Source organism: Lepisma saccharinum, chromosome 21 (genome assembly GCF_977018435.1).
Source record: "Lepisma saccharinum chromosome 21, izLepSacc3.1, whole genome shotgun sequence".
Classification (NCBI taxonomy): domain Eukaryota; kingdom Metazoa; phylum Arthropoda; class Insecta; order Zygentoma; family Lepismatidae; genus Lepisma; species Lepisma saccharinum.
Window position 1 is genome coordinate 14,773,377 of NC_139249.1, and position 25,857 is coordinate 14,799,233.

The window sequence follows — 25,857 nt, forward strand, 5'->3', positions numbered from 1 at the left end:
AGTTCGTGAATGTAGTTTTGATCCATTTTAATGCGAATGCATGTTGTTTTCTGCGAAAATCTCTGTCCGACACGCTGTTTCTGCTGCCGCCATTTGCTTTCTACACGAGAGCACAATGTTCCGTGTGTTAGATGACGTAAACTCCGTAGTCAGTGTTTCAAACTCACCGTGTTTTCGCTATAACATGACCTGTCGAGTATTTTTTTAAACTATGCTTGCCTAACCTAACCTAACCTTACGGAAAATGGTTTGTGGGGCTAAAGTGAATGGTTTTTGGGGCTAACGTGAATGGTTTGTGGGGCTAACGTGAATGGTTTGTGAGGCTAACGTCAATGGTTTGCGAGGTATTAGCATAATTTCAAATCCGGGCACGAAAGTAAGTATTTTCCGGTGAACAAGGTTGCAACACTGCATAAATCGACAAAACATTATCACAACGCGCGATGGACCAGTACACTATCGCCATAATGTTACAGAATCGAAATAACAAGTAACAGTAAGTACTCGTAAATGTAAGAAATATACATTATTTTCGTTAGAAATTCATTATTTAACCTAAAGAAATGTTCCGCATTCCATAGTACGTTAGCAATGTAAAAAAGTGCGAAATAAATGATTTATAGGTGTCACCCCTATAGTAAAGTAGTACCGATACGATCAGCACCACGCTCCAGCCGCCTTTACCCCTAGGATTTGAGACTGGGTGAGCCCCAGAACCGCTTTATGCGTAGACAAGGCCGAAAAAATTCCGATCTTAGATCACCCACCCTGTCAAAAGAACCCGGGTCGGTCTCCCGCGTGACAGTCATACGCTCTACCGACTACACCACCCCAGCTCCATCCCTAGAGTATGGAAAAGCACAAAATATAATGGATAATGCCCAATTAACATTGCATGCTAATCTAACCTATGTCCAGAGCTTGCAGTGGAAAATGTTAGCTAGGGGGTGTTTGATCGAGCCTATGGTTTAACGTACATGGTAACACTGAGATAGCTTTGCGGAATTTTTAATAGATTTGGGAAATACTGTTTATGGCAATCTCCCCCCCCCCAATTTTTTTCGAAGTTGACCACCCCTGAGGCGTAGTCTTTAAAATTCAAATACTTGTCTCGAGTTAAATTTTTAATTCAACTCGTGATTAACTATATAATAATTATTATTATTATTTTGTTTTGGTCCAGCCGTAGCTAGATATTTTGGCGCCCTAGACAATATTGTGATTTGTTGTTCCCCCCTTTTATGAGCGTTCATATATATTTTCTATTTTCTTCTTATGATGGTTTGTGATATTTACATGCTAGAAATTTTGAAATGAGGAAACAAGAAAAACTCATTAAATATAATATAGCTTAGTTACATTTAAATATTCTGTTTGCAGTTTTTATTTTTAAAAACGTTAGCATGTTTTAGTGTCTGAAGAACATCTTTAAAAATTACTATTACCACAGATCACAATCCCCCTATGGGAAAGATTAGAAAGCACCGTGTTAAAAAGTTGAACTAAATTTTGCTTGGAAGTGGCGCCAACATCGGGGACCAACGGAACTACCTGCAGTTCTGCTGGCAGTGTAGCCAACCAGTAGATTATTCTCTAGATTCAGGCAGGTAGATAGTGTTGCCATCTTTGTGTTATTATTAGTACTTTGAGAAGCAGAAAATGCCAGCAGGGCCTCACCAGAATATTCCTCTGACAAATATAAATTCCTCCGTCACGTATTCAAACTACGTAGTGCACTCTGTGCTTGGAGCCCTAGGCTATAGCCACCCCCCCCCCCCCCTTCCCCTCGCTTCGGGCCTGATGAAGAAATCTTGTCAGCCTTCGTTGTCGAGTGGCCTGCGTAATGTGTTACGAACAGTGGCGATTTCTCTGGGTGTGTAAGTCGTGTGTCAACGGCCAAAGGAAAATGAAATAAAGAAGAAACTATCTGTACCTTTATAAATTACGATTTTGAGCGTTTTTCTTCAATTGTCAGTTTCGAACGCCCGGTAGTTTTCGAACGCGGCGCAGCGCGCAGTGGTTGTCAGGCAGGCAGATCGGTCCCGCACTGTCAGGGCGTTGGAGAAGAAATACGTCTTAGAGTCCAGCGCAGATAATTCTGCCGTGCGATGCGCGAAACAACTAAAGAAGCAGTGTTGCTAATGGAGCAGATAGAAAAATTGCTGCAGTGCGCCGATGCACAGCTGTTACGTACAACAATAAAATTAGAGAATTCAGGTCTATCTAACGTTGAGTTTTAAACGTGATGCATTATACCAGGACTAGGATTAATATGTACTAACAAGTGGCTTTGTATGTAGCTACATACATGTGGACTAAAAATTCGCAAAATATGAACTAACACATAAGTAAAATTACCAAAAATGCTGCAATGAAGACTTCTTCATACGATTCCTTATTTGAGTGATTTCAAACAAAATAAAAAAAATATATATATTATTTTTCATTGCATTAATGCACTGGTGGCGTTCTAACTTTTCACTCCCAAAACCCGTATACACTGGTATGGAACTGCAACGGCAGATAATAACATGCCAACGTGTTAAACCGCTACAATTGCACCATAACACTCCTCCTGAAGCAGTATTATTATTTCCTCTCTGAGATCGGCGACAGTCGGTTGCCTTTGTTGTACATTTACAAAGGATGCCGGCTTCCACAACAATAACAAGTACATATACTGCCACTAGACGATAAGCTGCGCGGCTTTTTCTTTTGTTATGAACCAGGGCCGGCGCTAGTCATTTTGCCTCCCTGGGAGGTGGCGGCAGATGCCGTTCTATTTCGACCCCCCCCCCCCCCGGTCATTACGCAGCAACGGAAAATTGAAAATCAATATATTCCTAACTAAAACATCAAAATATAAAATAAATAATGAGACTTCTTATGCTATTTCAATACTATTCAGCGCAAAAGAATATCTCGCTCGATCACAGTTTTCAATAGGCTTATTTTTTTCTTCTCTTCAAATTTTGCCGCTCTGGGCGATGGGACGGTTCGCCCTCCCCTTCCGCCGGCCCTGCTATGAACTTGGTCACCCATCAAAGCATGGCAATTTTAACACAGAAAACAATATGTATCGCATTAAGCAGCAAAAATGACAGCCTCCTCTATGCAATTTCTACAAGAACACGTGCCGGAGCCAGAGTTGAAATGATGTTGCAGCCACATAATTTATTTATTTTGAATAATTCCAAAATTATGAAATATGAACAATTTGTTGCTGCTTTTCACTGCTCTCTTGCCAAAATGCTTTATTGGGATGCTAACACCATGACTGGCTTCCTCCTTCATGAACTCGTGCACGTTGCTTAGAATTTCCCGAGCTTGGCTATGCAAGGTTTTTGATTTCAACTTCGACAGAACTGGAGGCATTATGGAATTTAACGTTAATTAGCAAACACACACTTTTACATACACACACGCAATACACGCACACAACGTCAAACCGGTCAAATACTTAGTATGAAATAAAAATATGGTGCTTCCAATCCAACAAAACTCACCGCCACTTTACCAGCCTTTTCCCCTTCCGTGACAGAAATAGTGCTTCATTATTACAGTTGGCAACACTAGTTACTAGCTAGCCAATGAACATGCACTGCATAAAAGAAGCAAGCACTACGCCGTGCTATATTGCCACATTAGCGTCCCTACCGAACGGTGGGAACCGCGAGCTGGAGCGCTATTCAATTGTTTTCAATGATGTTTGCGCGAGTGTGTCCAGGAATGGAATGACAATGTGGCAACAATAGCGAAGGTTTTCGAGCAGGGTAGAACACATGATGCAAAGAGAGAGGGAGACGAAACGAAAATTCGTTTCTACGCAACGGCAAATTTACGTGTGTGGCACTCTACCTGCCAAAACATAGGATGACCGCGCATGCGCATCCTGCCACCCACCAGCATGGTTACCTTCTCAAGGCATTGTATTTGTTCCCAACGGTTTGGCTTTCATTCGCCCCGCGTTCCGCGTTGTTTTGCTCGTGATTGTTGTGCATTATTTTTTAAACGTGTGGTGTGAATTGATGTGATTATTTTAAGATGGAGAATAGTGAAAGTGTTGTGCAAAAGTATTTAAATAATTCATTTTCTTTGCTTTCGTATTCAGAGAAGAAACAAGTGATTGACAATGGTCAACCATGTCCGAATCTCACGATGTCAACATATGTTAATGGAAAAACTGGTGCTGGAAAAGGTTTTGAGAGACATTTTCGAAAAGAACTCTATGAAATTTCAGACTGGCTTTGCGGGTGTGATGTGGTGAATAAATTTTACTGTTGGACATGTTTATTATTGTAGACTAAAAAAGGTGTTGTTAATTATCAAGGGTATGCGGATTTGAATCATCTCAATACTGCAGTGAGAAAACACAGCGAGTCTGAATTGCATCTTTCTTGTTTCTTTAAATTTAGTAGTTTTGTTGCCACCCCTACTAGAATTGACGTTCTTTTGGATACTCAACAAAAATCTGAAATAGAGCTACACAATGAAAAAGTAAAAGAGAACAGGGAAATATTAAAGAGGTTGATTAACGCCGTCTGCTATTTAGCAAAGCAAGAACTGCCATTCCGAGGCCATGAGGAAAATGCAGCATCTCTAAATAAGGGCAATAACATGGAATTCCTTATTGCAAGTGCCGAGTTCGATCCCTCATTAAAAGAACAGTTTTTTCTTTTCTACAGTTTTTCGCGGTACTTCGGCAGGCATTCAAAATGATTTAATAAATTCAGTTTCGGATGTTCTGAGAGATGAAATCTACAATGAAATTCAAAACACAGATTTTGTGGCTATCATGGTCGATGAAACATCAGACATTAGCAAAAAAATCTCAGGTGTCAACAGTGTTACGTTTTTTTCGGCCTCACAGAAAAAAGTCATTGAAAGATTTCTTGGATTTCATGACATGAGAGCCGATAAAACTTCAGGAGCTCTTTTTAGTCACGTGACTGAAATAATGGATAAATATAAGTGTGGGGATAAATTAATTGCCCAGACATACGATGGATATTCTGTAATGAGGGGTCATTTGAATGGCTTTCAAAGTAAAGCTTTGGAAAATTATCCGAAAGCTTTTTTTACGCATTGTTATGTTCATGTCATAAACTTGGTGCTGCAACAATCGTTAGAATGTAACAAAGAGCTTAAGGTGTGTTCTTTTGTGGTCTTAAATCACTTAAACCTCATTCTCCAAAGAGGTTACAAGAACTTTCTGCTTTCATGTCCAGAAAGCTCCCGTCATTAGCTCCTACCAGATGAAATTTTACCTCTAGGCTAGTTTGGACGGTCAATGACAACAGAGAAGCACTGCTTATGTTTCTTGAACATGTTAGTGAAAGTGGAGACTTCGATCATTTGATTGCAATGACTCCGAGAGGATTTTCTAGCTTCCTGAAGGATTTCGAAAATATATTTTTAAAAAAGGCTTTATCCAACTTGCTTGCCTTTTCAGACGTATTATTCAGTATATTGCAGTCTAAAAATGTTGATATTTTGTATTGCAGTAATAAAATAAACTGAATTTCAACAACAGCTGCAAAAGGAAAGGGAGAATTTCGAAACACTATGGAATTCTATAACTGGTGCAGTAGAAGAGGAAGAGGCTGTTGAAATGAAAAGGAGGCGACTGAACAACGAATCACAGAAAGACCACTGCCGGAGGCTTTACATTGAAATCATTGATAATATCAGCAACCAGATAACAATTAGATTCGCATCATTTGAAAAATTGCAATATTTTGATTTACTAAATCCCACAAAACGGGGCTACTTGAATAAAAGAAAACTTTCCTCACCATCTCGTACATAAATTGCAGGAAATTTATGGCAGTGTGTTTAATTTAACCAAACTGCAGAAGAATGAACTTTATGTTTGGTATGCTTCCACTGAAGGATCAGAGAAAACACCAATTGAGATTGTAAATTATCTACTGGACACGAATCTAGTGGGCGAGTTTACAGAAATATATAAATTAGCAGTGTTGATCGCAACAATTTCATTCACGACGTCATCTGTCGAGAGATCGTTCTCATCACTGAAGAGGGTCCACACATTCTGCCGATCTACTCAAACTCAGAACTGGATGACGAATTTAAGTCTTATCTCCATCCAGAAAGAATTACTTTCTAAGCGGCGAGAAGGGGATAAATCCAAATTTTATGAGGTGGTGATCATCGCATTTCTCTCTAAAGAAAGAAGAATAGAGCTGGAATTCAAGTAACTATAAGTAATGAGCAGTTGATTTTTCAAAATCACTTTTTGGAAGGATAAATGAAGGGTAAGGAGAAAAACCGGGAATGTGCATGTGCATTTTAGCGATTTTTCAATGAACGGGTCATTCTTATGTTCACGGTGTTTTCTTAGGGGTGATAAGTAGGATTTGATTTTTTTAATTTGATTTAGTTTATTTTACTTCGCGTTTTGTGCCTCTTGGCTAATTTGCGAAGATGGGGATGAGTGATGAAATGATGAAATTGATGAATGGACATTCACAAACAACCAAGCCCGACCGGGATTCGAACCCGGGACCTTTGGAGTCGCAGCGCGATGTGCTAACCACTTTTTATTTATTTTTATTTTTTTATTACATTTTGCAATTTATTACATTACATTTGCAATTTACATTTCAACTCATTGGGCAAGTAAACATTACAGTAAGAAAATTAGCATACAATCTATTTCTTTTACATTCAGGTATCCTGTGGTATTCTTGATGGAGGTAATTTACAAATTGTATATTAAAATCTGGTTGCCGATATGTCGATAGGAAATAGGCATAGTGTCCTAGGAGCCATTGTACACTTTTACGTTTTGTTTTTGGGTAATATTCAAAAGCTGGATATAAAAGAATATCTACAGAGATGTTATACACTGATGTTCGACAAATAGTACTCACAAGTTTCCTTATATAAAGCCATGATGTTTCTATTATTTGGCATTCACTCAGTCTATGGACTAAACTATCAGATACATTACATTTGGCACACATTGGCGTATTTATTAATTTAAGATCATAGAGTCTCTCTCCAGTGATTAATTTTTGGTGGACAATTATATACCATGCTGATCGGATTCGTGATGTAAGATGGTGAGCCTGAATATTATTCCATATTTCTCTCCACTTCATCCTGGGATTTTGCTCAATAATTTTACATGTTGGTTGTTCTAATTTACATAGTCTGCGATATATTTCCGATGTCACTGGTATTGTTAATATCGGAGATTGTAATAGGGCATAACTAATATCCACTATTGTTGACTTAAAATACCATAAAGTGTCTACCAGTCTAGTAATATCAATAGGAGCCTCTAGTGAAATATAGTCCAAAGCGCTTCTCAAAGATTTACTTGTGAGGCTGAGTGGATGCTGAATCAATGTCTGCGTGTCAGCTTGAATACGTAAGGCCTGGCATTTGAGTTCTATATTCACAAGATTCATTCCTCCCTCGGCAAAAGGCAAACAAAGTAATACATGTTTCACCCTCAATATCTGACCATTCCAAATAAACCAATTTACTGCACTCTTAAGTTTATTTATATCTAACTTCCGTAGTGGGAGGATTTTTGCCATGTACCATACCTTTGACAGTGCATAGACATGTACAAAGGTCACCCTTGACTGTAAACTAAGGCTGCGAAATTTATTTGTTTGTAATATCGCTTTAACCCCAGTTAATACCCTATCATAATTTAATTGGATCATACTTTGGATAGAGTGCGTATATATTATACCTAGTATACGTATCATTTGTACAACCTTAAAATTACCTCGCTGCGAGTGAGAATGAACCAAATTTAAATTCAAAATTGACGATTTTTCTTGGTTTATTTTTAATCCCGACCATTTTCCAAATTTCTGTAATACTTGACATGTTTCATCAATATCAGACTGTTCATTTATTAATACAGTAACATCGTCAGCATACGCTAACACCTTAATGGTAGTAGAGTGAACTTGAACTTTTCGGCCTATTTCAGACAGAATGGGTCTCAGTGCAATACAAAACGCTAACATCGACAAAGGATCTCCTTGCCTTACACCTTTATAAATATAGAGTTCTTTTGTCAGAAAACCATTTATTTGAATTTTTGCTGTTGCATGACTATAAAGACTTTTAAATACTGAAAGAAAATGTCCACGTATACCGTAACCCTGCAAAACGTTAAATAGATATTCATGATTTATCGAGTCAAAAGCACGTTCAAAGTCTAATGCTAATATAGCATTTTCAGAGTTTTTGTTCTCTAGTCTATAACATGTAATTATTTCACGCATCGTTTGTAAAACTTTTGTGATTTTCTTATTTAAACCAAAAACATATTGATCCTCTCCTACTAATTTGTCGACATAAGGCATAAGTCTGCCAAGCATACATCGCGCCAATATTTTATAATCCGTACAAAGGAGGGTGATGGGTCTATAATGACCAGCTTCGCTTGGTTTTGGACATTTTGGGATTAGAATTATAATACCCGTATTGGAAGATTTACCCATTTGATACTTGCTAAACACTGCATTTATCCAATCCGTTATTGTTTGACCCATCAATTTCCAAAAGGTTTGATAAAACTTATTGGGTATCTCATCCCAACCAGGAGCTGAAAATGATTGCCCTACCTTAACCGCTCGAAACACTTCCTCACTTGTATATTCTTTGTTTAAGTTTTCACTTTCTTCATCTGTAAAAACCTCTGATTCGGATGCCAATTCATCCATTAAAGCTCCATTATGTGACGCTGGTTGGGAATATTGTTGCTCAAAATAATTATAAATGCAATTACGTATTTCAGGGGCTGAATTGATCTTTGTTCCCCCATTATCAAATATTTCACTAATACATTGTCTTTTAGCATTTTTTCTTTCTTGAATTACATGGCTGATAGAGGCGACCTCATCCTTGTCAAAATGAGGAAGTCTACTACGAATTTTGACCCCTTGACGCCTTTCTGCAGTCATTTTTAACAATACAGCTTGTATACGTTTGACTTCAGTTTGCACTTTTTTCCCGTCTGTTGATTGCTGAATTTGTTCACGCAATACCCTGTAGTAAAAATTATATTTATTTGTCCACTCTCTCGACCGTTCCTTACAGTAACTGATACAAAATCTTTTTATACCCGGTTTGAGAATCTCCTCCCACCAGCGGATTATATCTATCCTCCTCAGACGGTGTGTTATCCATCTCGACCATTGGTCATTAAATGCTTGTTGGAAATTTTTCTCATTAAGAATTGAAGCATTTAATTTCCAACAACCGTACCCTCTCGGGACTATTGGAATGTCCACATTTATCATCATAATGACAGCACTGTGATCTGAAAAACATGTAGGTGTTATACTGATGGACTTTACGTTCTGACGTAATGTGGGGGTGACATAAAATCTATCCAAACGGGATGCACAATTGTCACGTATATACGTGAAACCCCTCTGCCCAAAACATTTGTCACTCCAGACATCTGTGAAGTTAAAGCCAGTTACTAATTTTTGCAATGAATTCGACGTGTTAAATCCAGGTCTTTGATCCTGCGGATACAATACACAATTGAAATCTTCCCCACATATTATGTGTTCTCTCCTACCCTGCATTTCAACAGCAACTTCCTGCGCAAAAAACTCATCCCTTTGTTTTCTACACTGTGACCCGGATGGAGCATATATGTTATATATCCATACATTTGCAACTTTTGCTGATATGATTCTATTATTAGGATGACATACCACATTTGTGAGGGGAACCGTATTACGTGTTAACAAAGCTGTTCCTGTCGATTGGAAATTTGCATTATTATGAACTCTTATCGTTGGGGAAAAATTGAAATTAATTTGTCCACATTCTTGGAGAAAGACAATATCTAATGATGCTTGTATAATAAAGTCCTCTAACGCCGCCTGTTTTGTAAGGGATTTCATTTTGTTTACATTTATTGTAGCAAAACGAAGGGTCGTCATCATAAATACTATGAACAAAATTTTTGGGATTGGGTATTCCCAATACTTATACTTCCACCTTTGCCCCATCTGAGAGTAATAATTCTTACACTATTTTTATATGCCCCTAATGTTATACACCAAAAATTAACAAACACATTAACAATATTATTTTAGTAGGGGGGAGGAAATACCCCTTCCCTTTGTATAGCTTAATCCATAAATATCTACCACCACGCAATACAATATCATTAACTTTCTGACAGTCCATATAAAAATATTCATTCCAAATAATACTATTTTCTAATCTTAAAGTGATTACCTGTATCCAGTATTCACAAACTTTCATGGCCTATCGGACTTGGATCAATAACTATGTCTTGGACATTTGTTTTTACATGTCGCAATGATCGTCTTTTCGTCCGATTGCTGCCTGACACTTTCCTTATACTCTTTGGTCGATTTTGTGAGCCGGAAACCGAACGACCCGTACTACTTTGGACACTTCCACTTTCACTATCCGTTTCCGAATCTTTTTCCTGTTCAGCTTCTTGTCTGAAGTCCTTTTGCTTGGTCTGATTCTGCTTCCTCTCCTTGTTGCTCTGTAGCACTTCATCACTCGATTCCTCTTGCACTTTAGTTATGTCTTCATGTCGTCTTAGTGGTCCACCCTTCTTCTGCTCCATAGTATCCAGGGACATTTCTTCACTTTGTCGCGTAAGTTGAACATTTAACACAGGTTCTTTTGGTTGCTCTTGCATATTTTCTTCAGTTCCTTCCTTGGTCAAAGTTTGTTGATCATTCTTGTGAATATTTTTCTCTTCCTGTATATGTTTTCCCTGTTGAAGCCCTTCTATCACAGTCAGTTGTGCTGATTCTTGACTCACATTTATATCTTCGTGTGTAGATGTAGACGGTGCAATTGCTTCGCTATAGGACCGAACTGCACGACCCATGACTTTGAACACTGTTGGTTTCCGTAAGGTACAATTAAACCGCATGTGATCACTACTACCACACCATTCACAAGTCGGGATTTGACCATTATATACTACATGTGCCGTATATTGGCCTATTTTCACAAAGGAGGGAATTGGCTTCTTAATTGCCATCAAAACCTGACGCACCCCATTATACACTTTGTACCTAAATTTGTCACTCCAAGTTTCTGCTTTCAATTCATCGATTGTCCCATATTCACTCAGTTTTTCACGAATTTGTCGTTCTGGCACTTCCAAAGGAAGATTAAACACTCGAACCGGCTTCAAAATTCGATTCGCATCACTCAGTTTCACTTGTGTCACAGCTCCACTACTATAATAAAAATTCACTTCACCAATATTTTCTTCTAATATTTTTCTCATTTTTCCCGGACGCACTAATTTCAAAAATACACATTTAATCGTCGTGGGAATTTGTATGGCTGCAATTTCATCCACACTCAGTTTGAATTTATCATGAATAAATTCATGTACTTCCAAAGGACTAGGTTTCAAAGTTCCCGTTTCAAAACTGATTTGTATCGTATTTTCGCGATCCATTCTATATTTTACTTTTGTCCAATTCTTCACTAGCACACCCTCTCCCACACGTACGTACCGATATCGCGCTGAACTTTCACTTTTCCTCAAAGCACAGAGCTCGTACAGCACGACCTACCTGTTCCGCGCTAGGCGCGAGACTATGACTCGGCCACAGGGTCGGGCGTGATAAGTAGGAGTTCCACCAACCCCTCTGGTTGCAAACTCGTGCTTTAAAAATTAATTGTATGGCGAAGTATTGAACATAGTCTATTAATTTTCTCCTTACCCTTCAAATATATTAATACATTAAATGAAGTATTTACTTCATTTAAAATAATTTATGTAATTTAATGTTTTTTAAATATTTATAAAATTACACCAAAAAGGTACGGAGAAAATTTTTAATATTGGTTCACAGAATTGAGAGGGGGAGTGGTTAATATTCCTTCTTTGCCAACGCCTGAAGTTCAGGGTCAGGAGACGCCACTGGTTACGAAGCTAGAGGTGCCACGTTCGAATCCTGGGCAAGGCATAGGTGCCACATCGTTACACCCTCATCGATTTTATCATTTCGCTATGCTTCATGACAGTTGCGTAGAAAAGCTACGTTCAAGCCTGACAGACCCTTTGAAATATGGCGCTGGTTGCTGGAAACTAATACATTTTCTTCTTTCAATATTCTCATTCGTGAATTACACTATTCTATCTACATAGTTATAACCAGGGCGAAGAAAACAAATATGTCTTCAGAACATGATTGTAGTGAAACCACTTTATTCGTCAATAGGAATTCCTTGGTAAACGTTTCTTGAAAACACAACATGTAATATTTATTCTAAAATAAAGTTGTAATTTCCTTTCAGATCTTTCCTTGTTTAGAAATAACATTTGAACATCTAGGGATGTAATAACATGGAATTTGCATTGAATTGTCTGTTTATTGTTCAACATTGCAACTAACACTACTCACACAGATCTATTATAGTCCAAGTCAGGTCATAATGCTTAGGAAATAAAGTATTTGAAATTTCAAAAACAGATTTTCGTTAAAAACGATTCCAAACCTTTGTAGTAATATATATTATAAATAGACGAATGTTTATCCACCCTGATTATTTCCAGTGTTGCCGGTGTTAGTCCCAGTGTTGCCTTGGTTGTTGTTATTGTTGTTGTTGTTAGCTGAAATGAAAAAAATAAGAATGATTTCGCCCTTACATCTCAACTGAAATAAAAATCGTATACAAGTCACTTTCCTCTGCCAAAGAGCCTGAATTCTATTTCATAAATTTTTCGATAAAAAGCGCAAAATGCATTTTAAAATCAAGTTTAGGTAAACATAGTCATGAAATCATTTTATGTCTTCCTAAATTTTACTTCACGGTGCAGCTAATGGCGACATTTGCTTCTTGTATCGAAATTCTATGAAATGTGGTGGCTTAGCATGACAGGGCCTGTGACTTATTTGAACTGGTTCACCAGCAGTAAAGCAATGCGTCTGTACAATCGCAGACAATTCTGGGTTGTAATGGTACCATTGAAAGCAAATGTAATCATTACAATCCAGAAGTGACCTTGACTGAACGTACAGACACAACATACAAGATAATATTCCGCAATATTTGCTACAGCGTGATTCTATCAGATCAATGTTCACCAGCTACATCTAGCCTAAAATAAATCAACATAATATTTATTTTCAAATAGTCCTACCTTGCAAACAGTTATTGCCAAACAGTTGCCTGCATGTGGAGAACCCACTGAAGACACATGTACACACTATGCAGTTATTTGGGTAGAAAACTTGGCCAGGATTACACTGTCTATTGTTGACTTGTTGGTGCCATGAAAAGAAAATTAACATAATCTCATTTTCTGAATCACAACAATATACTTGTAAATATTTATAAAGAGTGTCTTCAAAATAGAGCTTTCATGCATTAGTGGAATTTGACGTTACATAATATTTGATCAATTTTCTTTCGTAACTATTGATTCTTTCATATATTTTATCGAGGTAATCATATTCATCGTCACGATTAACCTAAAGATGAAAAACCTACGTTAATTAATAAAATTATATGTTGCGATATAAATGTGCAAAATTAGTATAGCATAATGAAAATAATACCAGTTATTTACTCACTCAGAAAGTATGCATTTGCAGGATACAACGTAAGACAAAGGGCAGCAAATAGGAATAAAATTTTGATCCTTGATATCATTGTGACAATTCCAAGTGGACAGATGATCCTAAAAAAATAAAATGAGAGGGGAATAAAAGACCAAACATTACATGTGCATACAAATTTTAAATGGCTAACGGGTCCTTTCTAAGTTTTTACTGCCTGTAATATGGCATGAGAAACACTCATAATTTAATATTTCAGGTTACTTACCTGCGAAGGTACAACTAATAAAGTACACTTGATCATATCTTGAAAAAACTCTCATTCATTGCTCCTATATCTCCAGAATTATTGTATTTCTATCATGATATTTTACAATCAAACTATTTATTAACGTCTACGCCATCAAGCGAGCTTCTGTATAGTTATAGGATTTTAATTTGCTACAGTAAAGAAAATAGTCCAATATTATTATTATTATTTATTATTATCTCAATAGGGTTACAATTAAGCCATACAATATTTCACTTAGAACAATATTAATACAAATAATGACTTGATAGTACTTCAAACTGCAACGAAATTATGTGGATTTCCGACAATAGTTTATAAAATATTTTTTAATGGGTTTCGATGTGTGTATTTTATTTGGTATGCAGTGGCGGCGATAGGGTTCCAAAACTGGAGGGGGGGGCAAGAAGAGTTTACTTTCCCTTGTTAGATAAGGTTTAGCATAGTACGGGGGCAAAAGTTGCAATTGCCCCCCCCCACGCCACCTAATCGTCTTCACTGTCGGTATGTAATGAACAGCAGTAGCTTTATTGAAATATTGTAACTAGTTTACCAGTGGTGCATCTGGTTATGGGCTGAACGAAGCTACTTCCGTTGCGCAAACCTATTGCCAAGGAGATCGACGGTCTCACTTATCGCACAAGTCTCGACTTGGTCAATATAAAAGTTTTTTGGAGTTTTACTTGTAAAGTGAAGAAAAAAAGTGAGCGAGGTATATTTGAGATAGACCTAAAGGAAATCGGTAGTGATGGAAAAGAGTATATAGATCTTGCTCAAGATAGGGACAGATGGAAGGCCTGTGTTGCTGCAGCCATGAACCTTTGGGTTTAAGAAGGCTAGAGAGTTAGTTAGTTAGTTGGTATATTTCAAGAACCATTCGATCTTTGTTGACAAGAAGTTGTGGAACAAATGTGTCAATGTCGTATCGATGTACAGTGTGCGAATTAACGGGGGTGGGGTTGCGGGTGGCGGGATATCCCCCAACAAAACATTGTATCCCTGCCAGCAGTGGCGGCGATTAGGGGGGACGAGGGGGGCAGTTCCCCCCACTTTTTTGCACTTTTGCCCCGCACTATGCTAAACCTTATCTACAAAGGGAAATAAACTGTCCTTGCCCCCCCCCCCCAGTTTTGGCACCTTGCCCCCCAGGTTTTGCCTGGGATGTTTTTACCCCCCAGGGATGTTTTCTGCAACTGATTAACCTCAGTGAATATGTATTAAATTGTTCACAAAAAAATGCATAGGTAGGTTAAATGGACATTAAGTTTGAACCTGGTAATGGAAACTTGGATACGTTTTCGGTGTTATTACCAGGTGGTTATAATTAAACTGACGGTGTTCAGAGTGGTACAGCACGGGCTGTAATGAGAGTAGCAGTCTGAAACTTCGTAGATATGCTAATGAAGCAATGCGCTCGCGAATTATGTAAAAATAAAAAAAAAAGAATTAGTTCCAATTCTCGCCACCAGGGTAGAAATGGCGCTGTAAGCAGTCAAAACTTGGTATAGTTACAGGAAAAACACTTTAAATCGCAGAAAACAATACTCTTTGTAATAAAATATCGCTACAATTTCACTATTTGAATTACATGAACATTACTAAATGAAAATGCAACAAGCGTCACCAACAACAACCAGCGAGCTCACACAATGGTTAGGCAATGCCACCGACTTTGACGTCAGAGTTACGGAAAATTCCACGTTTTGACTGTTTACAGCGCCATTTTTAACCCTGGTGGCGAGAATTGGAACTATTTTTTTTTGCATAATTCACGAACGCATTGCTTCATTAGCATATCTACGAAGTTTCAGACTGCTACTCTCATTACAGCCCGTGCTGTACCACTCTGAACACCGTCACTTTAATTATAACCACCTGGTACTTCGGTATAAAAATGTATTAGTAATATTTAAGCCTAGGTTAGGATAAGTGTTCTATAGGTACTTAGAACCGGAAGGCAATAGTTAATTTTACTGACTGGTAACATAATTTAATTTGCTTACGAAAAAACATACCGGGTTGTTATAATTAAACTGATGGTGTTCAGAGTGGTACAGCACGGGCTGTAATGAGCATAGAAGTCTGAAACTTCGTATAACCTATATGGTAATGAAGCAATGCGCTCGCGAATTATGATATATATGTATATAAAGTTCCAATTCTCGCCACCAGGTTGAAATATGGCGCTGTAAGCAGTCAGAACGTTGTATGGGTACAGGAAAAAGACAGGAATGATCAAACACATAATAACAGTGGTTCTGTCACGTTTATTAGGAACTATGGTACTTCCCAAAATTAATCACAAATACGCCACTGAGTGGGAACACGACGCCGGCAGGAAGAGCACTTCCCCCCACCCCCACCTGAGACATCTAGAAAAAGTTCATGTAATTCGAATGATGAAATTGTAGCGATATTTTATTACAAGAATATTGTTTTCTGCGATTTATATAACTAGGGTTATGCAGGGGTGGTCGAGATGGAGTTGTGAAGAAGACATTAATAATTCCGACTTTCGGTACTGAAAAACATCTCCTTTTCCCGAATAATATTCGAAATTTCCCTCCGACATGTACAAACATGTATCAGAGACACTAGGAAGAACGTAGGTTAGGTGCTCTCTGATATATGTGCATTGTGAAAAAGTACAAATACAAAAAGACATTCGAGAACTGTTCATCAACAAAGTGATAGATGTTTATGGAAAGGAAGTAAGATGAATTCAGTTTTTATCTAAATAGGGGCAGCACGCAGGAGATGGCGCCACCGTTGAAAAACAACCAAAATTCCTAACGGGACTGTTTCCTGCTAGAAGTTAAAGACCAGATTGAGAACTGCAGTTTCACTTCTTCAACTTGTGACTGTTATGGCGATCCTTTTGATTTTGTGTATTCCTTAATGTACCTTTTATCTACTCTTACAAATTTAATTGTTATTCATTCATTATTAATACTTACATTTGTTCTATAATCAACCACATCTCCCCTTACTCGTTTAATAATATAATTTACATTCAAACACTTGAGCTGCCATCTATCATTATTACTTTCAACTATTTACAATGTATTTCGTCCATCTAGGCACGTAACACCCCCAAAGCAAAAAGTTTAATTCGCACAGTACCGATCTATTTCAAGAACAATTCGATATTCGTAGAGAAGAAGTCGTGGAACAAAATGTGTCAAATTCGAATCAAGAGCAACATCTGAATCTTGATGCGAAGCGGAATTGCAACGTTGTATTTGCAGTAAGGAGTGAATCAGTACTTATAGTTATGGATAGATATGTGAAAATACATGTATATACATGTACGATATAAAAGTTCCCTAACTAATGAACATTGGCTTCTCGAGGCAGACGTTGTGCTCTATGGGAAGGCTTATTAGTCGTGTTGTTTACCAAAGATATGTTCAGATGGCGCAGCAATCACGCCAAAGTCTCTTCGTTTGTTTCTTAATGAAATTTTTTCTCTGGCCTGGAAACATTGGGACTTTATCGATATTTCTGGAGTTTTGGCGGCTGGTATAGTGGATGAAATGCTGTGTAGTGAATGTGTTTGCACTAATATTTGTTTGGAAAATTTACCTGCGTTTGTCTATTCAAGACCATTTGAACTGACGGTAAGCTGGTGTGACTGAAATTTAAATAAAAACTTACGTAGATCTACAAGTGATCTAAGTTCCTGATAATGAATGTTCTACCGAGAATGTTCAGTGCGGCTATCCGTTAATGGTTTTCCGGTAATTTGCAGCAACGAACCTATAAAAAAATCATATTTTCGTACCACTTTAACCACAAACGTTACTCACCGAAGACGCCATTTTCGTATCCTGCAATTTTACGATCCATGCACTGTTGCCAAACTTACCTGTAATAAAATCAGTTCACATTCCACATCCTCTTCTACATCGTGATTGTCACTTTCACTTTAGTCCTTCGTCCTCGACGCATCCTCCTCCACACTCCATCTAACGATCTGTGCAACATTCACAACTTTTTCACTGCTCTCTTCCACCATTCTAAAACGATCCATGCTCTCTAAGTATCAAATCAACACTGTGGCAACGCTGTAGACACAGTAAGTCATAGCGAATGTCAATTGTTTATATCAACAAATATGGTTTCGGAGCGAATTTACAATATAGAGAAAGTCTCCAATTTTGTTAATTTTCGGTATACTAACTAATTTTGACCTCCTAATCACGAATCTGTTGAAAAAAACCGGGGGTCACGTCTGAAAATTTGAAAAAAAGCTGATTGAATTTTTTATATATATAGGTGTATATGCGTAGTTTTACGAACAAAAATGTAATCTCCTGTCATTGTGTCCAACCACGCCGTTGTTTTACAAGAAAATGATTTATGATGTTCAATTCTAGTACGATCCCTATTTTTTCGATGAATTTAGGGGTGAAATGAGTGCTAATGGAACCTAACCTAACAGGCCTAACCTAACCTCGTGTGAATGGTTCGTGGGGCTACCCGTGGATGGTTTTTGGGGCTAACGTCAATGGTTTGTGGGGCTACCCGTGGATGGTTTTTGGCGCTAACGAACAATTTTTCATCAAAATGTACAATTTCCAGACGTGACCCCCGGTTTTTTACAACAGATTCGTGATTAGGAGGCCAAAATTAGTTAGTATACCGAAAATTAACGAAATTGGAGACTTTCTCTATATTGTAAATTCTAGCCATGGTTTCCATACTTGTACACGGAGAATGGTTGCGAGAAATGAAGAATTTCCTTTACAACTTCTACATGTTAATGATCAATTTCTGCACTTGACCGCAACATCTTAACCTTAGAAGAACCACCGCGACTAAGTATTTCGTGAGTATAATTAGTATTATGGAAATTACAGAAGGCTCCGGTATTGTAAATTCTAGTCTTTTGGTTTTATCAGCAAAACCTGAAAAAAAGTATCGTCCCAACTTCCGAGAAGGTGGAAAGTTTGAGTGGTTAAGAATATTGTGTTTTATATGAACGTCTGTAGTTGTTTTTAGTTCGGAGATGTATTATAATCAATCAATCTTTTATTTTGGACCTAACAGCTTTTAAGCCGTTTTCGTTCATGATTTCGGTACGTGTCATAACCAGTGATGTGCGTCCATGCGTAGACAACAATAGTCTACATTCTACACGGACACTATTTTATACACGTAAATGTTGTAATCTATGTAAACAACATGGCAAAAGATGATAACTTAGCAAAGGGCGGCGTGGAATTAAAAGAAAATTATACTGCGTATCAGTAGCTGATGTGTGAGAAGAACTTTTCATACTCTTTCTTCCAAATTCGAATAATTTCTCACCTAGGAAGAAACCTAATATAGGAAATATTCTAGTGTTTTATGGAGAAAAGACCACTCTTGCCTCACGACTGCCATCTGTTGTTGTTTTTTGCATACTGCTTATTTTCTTCCATAGTTGATAATAGAAGAGAAGAGAAATTTTGTTGTAAATACGATACTTTTCATTTCGTTAGGAACCAATATAGTTGAAAATGTCACTTTCCTTTCATGAAACCCTTGAAAATTAATTTTAATGCACTTTAGATTGTCTACGTAATCTGTGTAAACTACAACCCAATGTAATCTAAGCGTAGATTACGTGTAGACAACGCATGTAGACGTAAACTTATAGTCTACAGCACATCACTGGTCATAACCGATGGGATAGCGAGTTTTTGGGGTATCATTTATGACGTCATGACATCGTTGCCAGATCCGCGTGATGTGATCTGCGTGTGAAGAGTTACTTGTTACGTGTTTGTCTTTAGTGTTGCGTATAAAATTCAACCGCTTTTTTAAATATTATGACGTAGTAAAGAATGAGAAACACAAACATTGTGACATAGCACAACATGAATAAATTTCTGGCTTTGTAAAGTATCGAAATCTGTAGATTAAATTTAGGAATGTCAAAAATTTCGAGTGTTTACGGTCGGTCACTGGCCCAGTTTTAGCGATTAGTCTACTTGCTTCGTGTTTGCTATAGAATGTTTTTCCCCTTCCAAATACTCCTACATAATTCTTTTCTTGCCACCAGACCAATGATGTGCCGTAGACTATAAGTTTACGTCTACATGCGTTGTCTACACGTAATCTACACTTAGATTACATTGGGTTGTAGTTTACATAGACTACGTAGACAATCTAGTGCATTAAAATTAATTTTCAAGGGTTTCATGAAAGGAAAATGATATTTTCAACACATTGGTTCCTAATGAACTGACAAGAATCCTATTTACAACAAAATTTCTCTTTTCTTCTATTATCAACTATGGAAGAAGATAAATAGTATGCAAAAAACAACAACAGATGGCAGTCGTGAGGCAAGAGTGGTATTCTTCCCATAAAACACTAGAATATTTTCTGTATTAGGTTTCTTCCTAGGTGAGAAATTGTTCGAATTTGGAAGAAAGAGTATGAAAAGTTCTCCTCACACATCAGCAACTGATACGCAGTATAATTTTGTTTTACTTCTACAGCGCCGTTAGCTAAGTTATCACCTTTCGCCATGTTGTTTACATAGATTACGTAATCTACGACTATAAAATGTAGAATGTAGACTATCGTTGTTTACGCGTAGACGCACATCACTGCACCAGACGTTTGCTTACTGTCGTCTTGGATGTTGCTGCCATCTAGGTCACATGTGTGGAGTGAGAAGGGGTTTTCGAAATTGGCCCGTGTACTGTGCGGTGAGCTATTGTGTAGTTCCATTACATTAGGTCAGGTTTAGTAAACTTACCATTGAAATAACGTCCCTAAATGCTTTTGTAGTTAGGTTAGGCGGGACTTTTTCAATCTGTTCAAGCGGCTCCAGCGCCCACCCAGCGTCCTATAAAGTGGGTACCTGGAGGAAACTCTGGGGGGGGGGATAAAGGCGGCCAGGGGCGTGGTGCTGATCACATCACCTCCAGCTCGGCCGAGATTAAGAAAGTGTGGGGCCCTAACCCCACACCCCCTATACGGCTTCACGGCATGGTTCAAAGCACAGGGGAGCACTTTTTTAACCACATTTTTCATATTTACGAGAGCAGATTCTGGAACTCAATCTTCTCATTTTTGAGAATTGTATTTTAAAATTTATTGTAACTTTCTCGATTGGACGTCCCCTTTTATATATATATATATATATATATATATATATATATATATATATATATATATATATAACATTGTCCATTCACAGTGGACACTGAACAATATACGTAAGTTTTGAAGTAGTGGTTGCAATTACGGAACTTTTCCGAAACATGTTACATGTAGATGTGAGCTCATTATTCATTTGTCCACTTGCTCTTTAATCGCTACAATAACAACACACTCACACGTCGTGGAATTGTATGACCCAGACTCCAGAAACATCCGAATAGGTCTTGAAATATAAATGTTATATTCTTAAAAATGTATTCGCTTTTGCGAGATGGTCATGTACGGAGCCCTCATTTTAGACTTCAGATTAAAAGTGTTGTTGAAATGCTGTAATATATGTTTACTACATTAAAAACATTAAAAATATCCGTTTGAAGACATGAACACTGGTGTAAGAACAAACCATAATTTAACGTGTATGTTTCTGTAATTTCAACTTTCATACAACTCCCTCTAGTAGCTGTTTTTATAACAAGATATAGCCAACTTATTTTGCATAATTGCAACTTTTATACACTGTAAAAATCATGTAAAATATACTGATGATTCACTGTAAGTTCATTATACAGTATTTTCACCGTAAATAAAGATAAACTTCAAATTCTGAATCCCACTTCTAAATTACAAACACCGTTCGTTGTTACAAAATGTATTGTGGAACTGTTGCTAAAACATTTGTTGTTATTGTGAGGAGTGCAGATCACTGGCGTATGCAGAGGGGAGATGATGGGGCTACCGCGGCTCATGAAATTTGGGGAAATGAACATTTTCAGATAAAGAACGAGGGGAAAAAGAGTGGCAAATGCACACACCCCTTTAAATGACCCGCCAACCATATGTGTATCTCACCCCCACTAGAAACCAGCTATGTCGGAAATAATATCCACCTTGACAATTCCAGCCCCTCCGAAAAAAAAACCTACGTTCGTTAGTGAAGCAAATGGATACTGAAATGTAAAATAATGCACGTAAAAGTATATAAACGTTTCGTGATTACGTAAGTCTATTGAGCTATTGATAATATCTAGACAGCAGTGAAAGAAAACTACACGAAAATTCACGTCAATGCTCTAGAAACAATTCTAAGCTGATGTAATTTCTCATATTTTGAAATATCCAAGAGGTTTCTCGAATGGAGAGGAAAATTTGAAAAAATCGTCCATTCGCATGCCATGGGTCCAGCCGAGCGGTGTTGGGATTACGATATGGTTTGAGGGCGCGAATGATATGATTTGAGGGGAGGGGGACGCATGATATGATTTTGGGCGGGGTGCGCCATTGTTCTTTGGGGGAATGGACACCCCTGAATTTCACTATGACATCACTGGCATCCTAGCTGCTGCTGGTGGTTTCAGAGTAAAATTTAAGTCATTTGTTTTATTACAGTGCACCATTATTGTGTAACTGCATATCGCATTAAGATAGGGATCGGTTAGTTCATTGCACTCTCCAGCCTAAATATTGCCTATTTTTGGAGGGAGCAGGAAAAGGTTTTATAAGCTCTTGCCTTGACTCATTCTCACCCAACAGGTCGTTAGGTGCCTGGGCTTGCCCCGAGTTGATATCTTCCTGGAGATGAGGCCTGCTCGTAAAAGGTTTTATAAGTATAAGTTTGTTAAAGATTTCTTGCAGAGCCAAACTTTATTTTTAGACCTTAATTTGATACTCTTGAAGTCTGTTTCAGGCGCCTGAAACTTCAGTTTTTGTAATCTAAAATTCCTAGTTCTACACTATGTCTGAAGATGAGTTCTCTTGCAACTCTAACTATACATCCTTGGTAAGGGCTTTCCGTGGCGGAGTGGTTATCAAAGCGTGCTAGACGCCAGGAGTCCCGGTTTCGAATCCCTCCTCAGTAATTTCATCATATCACTACTCATCCCCATCGTCGCCATAAGCCAGAAGTTGAAGAAAATCGACGCTAAATAAAAAAAAAAATAAACAAGTTTTTCCACGACCTTCAGGCTTTCCACGCAATTGCTTCTATGAGACCTTTATCGAGGACCAGAAGTCATCCCATCTTCCAGTCGCGTTAAATCCCAATTAGTACAAATTAGCTACGTTAATTATTAAGTCAACGACTGAAAAAATTCTTCAGTAGTCCACATCCACACAAACCACAAGATATTCACAGAAAATAGTCTGGGAGGGACTTAACACTTTAAATCCGACCCCGTTCTTCACTTATTTTATCGTTTATATTCTTTCTAGGCCTCTATCACTGTATCACCCCACACATTCTTCCCTATCTTCTTCCTCTTTCTGTTTTCTATTATTTCTCTTCCTCTTTTACTAACAAGTGCATTCTGTCGGAAATAATTTGAAATTGAAACTTTTATGTTTGATCATGTTTCACTTTGCATTTGGGAGCATATTTGGATATATAATATAGGCATATGTACTGTTTTCTATATATTAATAATGTTCATTACATTTATGTGTCTTACTAAGTATTTCATACAAAATAGTAATTTTATACACAAACACACGCACACACACACATGTATAGCCTATATATATACATAGTACAATAGACAAAAATATTAAATCGATTAAGATACATGTGCGAAGATTTTTAATAAATATTTTTTAGGATTTTTTAAAATATTGAAGTAAAATTTCCTCTAAGCCCCGGCAAATATTGAGGACAAGTGGAAATTTCAGGTGATTAATGCTCCAATTAACGACAACCCTACGTTAAGTCATTGAAAGCTTTCCGGTTTTAGATTTTTCCGTATCTAAGAAAATGTCACAAAATGACCAAACCATATCGTTACACCAGTGCGAAAAACAAGGATGTGCTAAATATTACTTTTGAGATAAAAGTGTTTTAATATTTATGGTACTGAAAAGAAGAAAAAAAAGCTTATCTCTCGATCCTGCTAACCAGTGATGAGCGTCTACGCGTAAACAACGATAATCTACATTATACACGTAGACTATTTTATACACGTAGATGACGTAATCTATGTAAACAACATGGCGAAAGGTGATAACTTAGCAAAGGGCGCTGTGGAAGTAAAACAAAATTATACTGCGTATCAGTTAGTAATGTGTGAGAAAAACCTTTCATACTCTTCCTTGCAAATTCGAATAATTTCTCACCTAAGAAAAAACATAACATAGGAAATATTCTAATGTTTTATGAGAAAAAGACTGCTTTTGCCTCACGACTGCCATCTGTTGGTTTTTTTGCATACAATTTATCTTCTTTCATAGTTGATGATAGAAGAGAAGAGAAATTTTGTTGTAAATAGGATTCTTGTCAGTTCATTAGGAACCAATGTGTTGAAAATGTCACTTTCCTTTCATGAAAGCCTTGAAAATTAATTTTAATGTACTTTAGATTGTCTACGTAGTCTATGTAAACTACAACCCAATGTAATCTACGCGTAGATTACGTGTAGAGAACGCATGTAGACGTAAACTTATAGTGTACGGCACATCACTGCTGCTAACACGACATGATGGCGGCTGTATTCGGTCGAACGGAAGCGTGGAATAGCTAACATGGGATCCCTATATAATGGCTCGACTATCTACTAGACTAAAAGGTTTTACATTTGGATAAATGTTGTCATCGGTAAAATATATACCTAAATGACTGTTAGGTCACATAAGTTTGCATAGGAATCTATCAACAAGAAGTAGTCAGGAACTGCACTAAGTGCAAGAAAGTCAATCTTTGCACATTCCCGGTTTTCGCATTAGTGGAACGATATGCACTTGGCTTCTAAACTTTCTAAGCTACAAGTTTTAATAGTTAAAGAAGAACTTACAGTGCAACGATACTTCATGCAAGAATTACTTCGTTTGACATATTGGGTAGTCTCACACTTCCCATCTATTCCTTTTATACATGTTGTGACGTGCTGCGTCATTCTGCCTTCACGTTTTAATGTTCAGGAGCGTGCTTGTGCACATAGGAAGCCTCAAATTTCAATGACTGATTCAGGAAGCCCGTCGTCAAGTGTCGCGTTCAGAATGGATGAAAGATTAAATAACGAGCGGGGAAAATGTTGGTCAAGGCCTGCAAGATAATTCAATGGTTCCGACATTGGCAATGGTGTTCTGCACCAGTGAGGCTGTTGTTGATGTTTGAGGAAGGAGCTCTGCAATTGCGCAATGAGTATAATAAGCGTTCAGTGCGAAAGTGGGATGAATACATTTTTGTGATCGAAGCTTAGAATCCTTCTCGCTAATAAAAAGATGTGTTGAATATTTGTTTATGTAGCGTCGTGCGTTTGAAGAAGGGTAGAATCCAAAGACATCTTTGCACGAAGTAACAAGTAAGACGAGATGATTCAAAGCGAGTCAATCAAATCAGTGTAGAAGCCTGACACTCTGCCTGTACATTTGATTGGTTCGCTTTCAAGTATCGCGTGTCACTTGTCAGTTCGGTGTGAACGCAGCCTATGAGTTACCTTATTGTCATCCAACAACGATGTTTCAGTTTATTTTCAGTTCATAGTATTTCGACGGTGCTTTCGGCATGTATGTATAATATACATATTGCTTATTTAGATATATCTTTATTTGTTTGAAGTTGAACGTTAAGGAAAGATGTGTACAGTTATTAACAAGAATTTTAAAAAGTTATATTGGCATTTCCACTAAAGTAAAAAACGTGTCACTTGATATTGCTACTTTTGCTTATTATGTAAACAAACCAACATATACTATTTCCTAAATTATTTACATTTATTATTCAGTATTATTCTAGAACAAGAATTAATTTAATCCAGAAAGACATAGTTAATAATGAAATTACATTAAAACTTCATTATTTTCACTTGATTACTCTTACATCTTTTAAATACGATTATA

At 37.4% G+C, this 25,857-nt stretch overlaps 1 long non-coding RNA gene across 1 annotated transcript; it reads right to left on the minus strand.

Moving 5' to 3' along the window:
- Window positions 1-12,392: 12,392 nt before the first annotated feature.
- On the minus strand, window positions 12,393-25,002 carry LOC146004362 (uncharacterized). Its single transcript, XR_014443920.1, has 4 exons — window positions 24,810-25,002; window positions 13,599-13,705; window positions 13,166-13,285; window positions 12,393-12,634 (listed from the first exon to the last, which is right to left on the minus strand). It is a non-coding gene; the product is annotated as an uncharacterized LOC146004362 (long non-coding RNA).
- Window positions 25,003-25,857: the final 855 nt, after the last annotated feature.